A 7,101-nucleotide genomic window follows, 5' to 3' on the forward strand; every position below is an offset into this window, starting at 1 on the left:
AAAGACATTAGCACGCCCACTATGCTTTGCCTGGCGATCGCGGCATGTATATAGACGCCCACCAGCCTGACATAAGATGCCCACTTTCCCTTAGTAACATACGTCTGTGATACCCCCATAGTTTTGTGGTCACCCCTTATCTAATTAGGGAGACACCAAGGCTGTTCTGTTGCCCCCGTCTGTCTTTTTTTTTTTTAAATAGGATCATACAGCACCATTGGCCTCATAGGATAATGCAGTGAACTTTTGCTGACCCTGCTCCCTCGGACCATACTGGGCATGTGCAAACAAGAAGGTAGTCAGCGACCCAGTTTCGGAGGGAAAATCTTGCCCTTTTGATTAGTAGCCTGGGTGTCCAGGCAGAGGCCCTGATTCAGAGCCGGACGCTTTGACAGAGCGCTCGCTCTGAATCAGGGCCGGTCTTTTTTTTTTTAGAACGGCCTCCTGGCCGCTCGCATACCTGTGGGTGACCACTCACAGCTATAGCGAGTGGCCAGGAAGATGGTCGCGATGGTCAAGACCATCGCAACCATCGGGCTTGCGACGAGACCCTTGTGGTAGGGTCTCGTTTCCGCAAGCCCCAGAGAGACTTCTAACAGAGCCGGAATCTCTCCACTGACATCACTTGTGATGTCAGTGGGGCCGGCCCAAATGGTAGGCATTCACATGGGAACGCCTCCGTTTGGGCAGCAACCCCCCCCCCGGCCCTCCCACCGAAGGGGGCGTGCTGTCACTCAACATCGACAGCACGCCCCCTTTGTTGCGACACCCGGAGCGATGGTTTGCCCATCGCTATACGGGTCTCGCGCATGCGCACAACAGAGCAAGCTCCGTCGTGCGCATGCGCTCTGCGCCACCATCGACCCGGTTGCGAGTGCTCAGCGCTTGCGACCGGGTCTGAATCAGGCCCATAGATTCCTGTAGGTGGCCTGTTGCTGGTTTCCCCCTGTCCACTCATAGAGGCAGGACCGACAGGGAGGAGAATATGAAATAGGTTATAAAATACATTCCCCAGGGCTGTCAGTGCTGAGTCTGGGAGGAATTTCTGAAAAAGGAGGGTTCTGTTAGGAGTTTCTGTGGAGTGCCCCAGGATCTGTAAAATAAGGGGTGCTGTAACCCTTTTATTTGGCCTGGATTACAAATACTGCATCTGGTGCTGGCTGCAAGAGTTTCTGTGGAGTGCCTCTGGATTTATAAAATAGGGGTGCTATTACCCTTTTGTTGCTCTGAATAGCTAATGCTGCATTGTGCCAGACAAGTAAACCCCATTGGATTACAATATGATGCCAGATTGAGTTGAGGACACTGTGGATCCTCCACAATTTGGATTATTGGGGCTGGATCCCACACTGGAGCCTGAAGGTTGTACTTGTTGCTAAGTAGGTACAGCCCCTGCACTTACCTGCTTCATGGAAGACTGCTGCTGCCAGGGAGGAGGAGAGCCTGTGACTGACAAGGACCCCTGGAGCGGTAGCGCTGCCCTACTGGCACCCGCGGCGAAGGAGCTGCGCTGCCGGTATTAAGAAAGAACTGGACTGCTTCAGGAGTCATTGCCACCCGCCCGCTGGGTGAAGAGGACGGAAAGCCCCAGCGCCGAGGTGGACACAGCTGCCGCTATATGAGACTCCGCTGAGGACCCGACTGCGAGAGGAAGGGCCCGGAGAAGACTGCTGCCAAAGACCACTGGGAGATCAAGAGGACCCCACCGGAAGGACCCACCAGCTGCCGGCTGCCAGCGGACCGGAGGGTACCAGGAGAGGAGCTGGTCACCAGAGACAAGAAGAGGAGACCCTCTGCCGCGCTGCCCTGAGCGTGCTCACTGTAACCTAAACCCCTGCTGCCCGGAAGGTCCTGCAGGAGAGCCAGGGGCACCGCTGCCCCGCCACAGGCAATGAGGAGAACAGCCCCAGAGGAGGATTGCCGATACCGCTGATTACCCGCACTGCCTGGCTTAGAGTTGTGTAATCTCCTGTGGATTACTTGTTACCAGAGGAGCTTCAGTGGTTATTGCGCAGGCCGGTGCGGTGCTTTGCATCCCAGGCTGTGCCTGTTCCAGTGACCAGGAGTCGGAATTGGGCTGAAGAGCCCCTGCCAGTGGTGAGACTGTGACTACCCCCTGTGTCCTCCCCATTGTGCCCTTTAGTGTGTCCCCAGCCCTTTTAGTGGGCCCCTTGTCCTCTCCTAGGAGCTGCAGTTGTTGCCCAGTATTCACTCTCAGGTCCACCAGGGAGTTTCCTTTGTTTTTAGCACATAATTGCCCCATCTCCCCCTTCATAGTGCCTTAAATTAGGTAAAGTGAGTGTGTAATGTTGAAATAGGGGGGAAGAGAAAGATAGGTCACCTCTTCTGTCCCCCAAAAATTGTATTGGTGGTTATTTCTCTTCTGTGAACCTCTGGCTCATGTCCAGGAGGGGACGTGATTTATGGGTGTTGGCTCAAGTCCAATGCCACCGTGGGTTATCCTATGTTTATTTTTAAACCAAATGAAATGCTATTGATGTGTATTTGCCTCTGTTTAGTGTTGGCCATTTGTGTCAATTAAGGGGTTGATAGTGGCCCTCCGTGGCCCTTTATCTGTTATAACTATCTGTAAAGCTGTTCACTGCTTGCTGTGTTATTATTGTCAATGCTGATTAATATTTTGCTTGCATGAAATGTTTAAATATTTACTGGTATTGTTGTTAATGTAAATTGTCTCTTATACACTGTTTGGCCCGGTAACCATGTCAAAGTCCATTCAATTTCATGCTGATGTAATGTACATTACTTGTTTATTTAGCCCTGTGTAACCCCGGCTGGCAATTCTGGTGGTAGTAATTTGTGGCATAGGCGTTTAGGAAAACTGTGTTACATTATAGCTGCCGGTGAACTACTGTTATCAGCATAGCCTCAGTGTTATCCTTATTTTTCTCAAGGCTCAAAGACTGTGTTACATTATTGCTGCCGGTGAACTACTATTTTCAGCATAGCCTCAGTGTTTTTCTTATTTTTCTCAAGGCTCAAAGACTGTGTTACATTATTGCTGCCGGTGAACTACTGCTATCAGCATAGCCTCAGTGTTGTCCTTATTTTTCTCAATGCTCAAAGACTGTGGTACATTATTGCTGCTGGTGCACTACTGCTATCAGCATAGCCTCAGTGTTATCCTTATTTTTCTCAAGGCTCAAAGACTGTGTTACATTATTGCAAGCTGCCGGTGAACTACTATTATCAGCATAGCCTCAGTGTTGTCCTTATTTTTCCCAAGGCTCAGAGACAGTGTTACATTATTGCTGCCGGTGAACTACGGTTCTCAGCATAGCCTCAGTGATATCTTTAATTTTCTCAAGGCTCAAAGACTGCGTAAATTATTGCAAGTTGCCGGTGAACTACTGCTATCAGCACAGACTGTATTTCAAAGCTATAGGCTGCTGGTGCACTACTGATACAAGGCTAACCTACATGTGTTTTTCCCATGTTATCCTCAGCAAAAAGAAGCGTAGCACAGACTGTATTTTAAAGATATAAGTTGCCGGTGCATTACTGATACAAACTCGACCAGCAGGTTTCATGTTTAGGTCTCTCATTTGTTTTAGATAAATTAAAAGCTCTGTAGGGATTGTGGTTCTTGTTGGTGACACTTGCTTGCCAGCTGGGGTCACCGGTAGAGGACGGGGAGGTAATAAATAAATTCCTTGACATTGAAAAGTGTAATTTATTTCATTCCATCTGTGAATGGTAACTATTTCCTGTGTTAATTGTTAATCATTGATTGGTTACAATAAAATTGTGTTGCACCTTTCCCTCCTGACTGGTCATTGTGTCTGCAAAAGGGGAATACAGGCTTGCATCTCTGTCACGGTGTGTCCTATCTTAGCTATGGGGACATCGGCCATCGAAGCATTCCGAACACATCTGAACCTGGTGCTAGTGGTGCAGCACTGTACAAACTTCCAGAGCATCACACGTCATCTCCAGGAAGAGTATTAAACAATCGGTAACATCGGATCCATACGCAGCACTTGTAGCTGACCATACCCTACTGCAAGCACGGCGAGTGCTGCTGTATGTAATTCACCCATGTGACCTGTACGCTGATGATGCTTCTTAGTTATGCACGCCCCTGAAATGGCGTTCCGATGCACAGACACGCCTGCATTCGAACAACCACACCCCCTGTTACCATCGACCACCCCCTGTCACCACCCACAAATGGCTCGTCCTGTCACTCATGCTTGTGGAGTGTCTGTGTACAGGGTGCGAACACTTCCCGATCGCATGGACTGGTTCGCGCATGTGTGCTGCATCTTGTACGCATGCGCAGACTGCAAACATCGGCAGGCTACGTGCGAACTCAGGCCTTCATTCAGAGCCGCTCGTAAGCAGCCGCTCGATCGTTATGAGCGATGTTCGCACATCTGCGCATGCGTACGGGTTGCGCGAACCAGTCAGTGCGGCCGAAAATCGTGTGCTCGCTAAATAGCGAATGCCTGCTATTTTGAGTGACAGAATGAGGCGTATGTGGGTGGTAACAGGGGAAGGTGCTTGAAAACGGGGAGTGGAGATCAGAACGCAGGCGTGCTTAAAGGTCAAAACGGGCGTTTTATGGGTGTGCATAATTAACAAAGCAGCGTCACTGACCACGTCACTGGGTTATTTTATAGCCAGAACTGCTCGCAAGATAGCGGTAGGAAAAACCAACCACAAGAATAGCGAGCAGTTCATACGCCGTTCGATGTACTCGATTAATCTAATAAATAGCGGACATGACGTATGATGCGAGCGGCAAGGGGGCGTTTCTTTTAAATTTACGACCGCAAGTTTTGTTCGCTCGTTCAGACCTAGAGGTGTGACTGTGAACAGACCGCAAAGAGCGAACGGTTAATTTGAATAGCCACCCCTATTTTCTGAACGAGCGAGCGCTAATAGCGTCCGGCTCTGAATCAGACCCTCAGCCTTGCAACCGGGTCTGAATCAGGCCCCTAGTCCCATGTGAGTTTACTTATGCATAGGGTTTTCTCGTACATCTATTTCACTGCAAATGCCTCTAATTCACAGTGTGATGCACATGCAGACTTTGCTGATTAAAATGATATGCGGCATGTGTGTGCTCTGTGTGTGACTGCAGCTGTATCTGTATAGGAAATGCTACGTTACAGTGTCAGCGGCATGTGTGTGCTCTGTGTGTGACTGCACCTGTATCTGTATAGGAAATGCTACATTATAGTGTCAGCGGCATGTGTGTGCTCTGTGTGTGACTGCACCTGTATCTGTATAGGAAATGCTACATTATAGTGTCAGCGGCATGTGTGTGCTCTGTGTGTGACTGCAGCTGAATCTGTATAGGAAATGCTACGTTATACTGTATGCAGCATGTGTATGTTCTGTGTATGACTGCTGCTGTATCTGTATAGGAAATGCTACATTATAGTGTCAGTGACATGTGTATGTTCTGTGTGTGACTGCAGCTGTATCTGTACAGGAAATGCTACGTTACAGTGTATGCGGCATGTGTATGTTCTGTGTGTGACTGGTGCTGTATCTGTATAGGAAATGCTACATTATAGTGTCAGCGGCATGTGTGTGCTCTGTGTGTGACTGGTGCTGTATCTGTATAGGAAATGCTACGTTATAGTGTCAGCGGCATGTGTACAGTATGTTTTGGGTGTGACTGCAGCTGTATCTGTACAGGAAATGCTACGTTATAATGTCAGTGACATGTGTATGTTCTGTGTGTGACTGCAGCTGTATCTGTATAGGAAATGCTACGTTACAGTGTCAGCGGCATGTGTGTGCTCTGTGTGTGACTGCAGCTGTATCTGTATAGGAAATGCTACGTTATATTGTCAGCGGCATGTGTGTGCTCTGTGTGTGACTGCAGCTGTATCTGTATAGGAAATGCTACGTTATAGTGTCAATGGCATGTGTATGTTCTGTGTGTGACTGCTGCTGTATCTGTATAGGAAATGCTACGTTATAATGTCAGTGACGTGTATGTTCTGTGTGTGACAGCTGCTGTATCTGTATAGGAAATGCTACGTTATAATGGCAGTGACATGTGTATGTTCTGTGTGTGACTGCTGCTGTATCTTTTTAGGAAATGCTACGTTATACTGTATGCGGCATGTGTATGTTCTGTGTGTGACTGTAACTGTCTCTGTATAGGAAATGCTGCGTTATACTGTATGCGGCATGTGTATGTTCTGTGTGTGACTGCAGCTGTATCTGTATAAGAAAAGCTACGTTATTGTGGCAGTGACGTGTATGCTCTGTGTGTGACTACAGCTGTCTCTGTATAGGAAATGCTACGTTATACTGTATGCGGCATGTGTATGTTCTGTGTGTGACTGTAACTGTCTCTGTATAGGAAATGCTATGCTATAGTGTATGCAGCATGTGTGTGCTCTGTGTGTGACTGCAGCTGTATCTGTATAGGAAATGCTAAGTTATAGTGTCAGTGACATGTGTATGTTCTGTGTGTGACTGCAGCTGTATCTGTATAGGAATGCTACGTTATAGTGTCAGCGGCATGTGTATGTTCTGTGTGTGACTGCAGCTGTATCTGTATAGGATATGCTACGTTACAGTGTCAGTGCCATGTGTATGTTCTGTGTGTGACTGCAGCTGTATCTGTTTAGGAAATGCTACGTTATAGTGTCAGCGGCATGTGTATGTTCTGTGTGTGACTGGTGCTGTATCTGTATAGGAAATGCTACGTTACAGTGTCAGCGGCATGTGTATGTTCTGTGTGTGACTGCAGCTGTATCTGTATAGGAATGCTACGTTATAGTGTCAGCGACATGTGTATGTTCTGTGTGTGACTGCAGCTGTATCTGTATAGGATATGCTACGTTATAGTGTCAGCGGCATGTGTATGTTCTGTGTGTGACTGGTGCTGTATCTGAATAGGAAATGCTACGTTACAGTGTCAGCGGCATGTGTATGTTCTGTGTGTGACTGCAGCTGTATCTGTATAGGAATGCTATGTTATAGTGTCAGCGGCATGTGTATGTTCTGTGTGTGACTGCAGCTGTATCTGTATAGGAAATGCTACGTTACAGTGTCAGTGGCATGTGTATGTTCTGTGTGTGACTGCAGCTATATCTGTATAGGATATGCTAC

This window comes from Taudactylus pleione, unplaced genomic scaffold, assembly GCF_031769625.1.
Source record: "Taudactylus pleione unplaced genomic scaffold, aTauple2 ptg000435l, whole genome shotgun sequence".
NCBI classification, from domain to species: domain Eukaryota; kingdom Metazoa; phylum Chordata; class Amphibia; order Anura; family Myobatrachidae; genus Taudactylus; species Taudactylus pleione.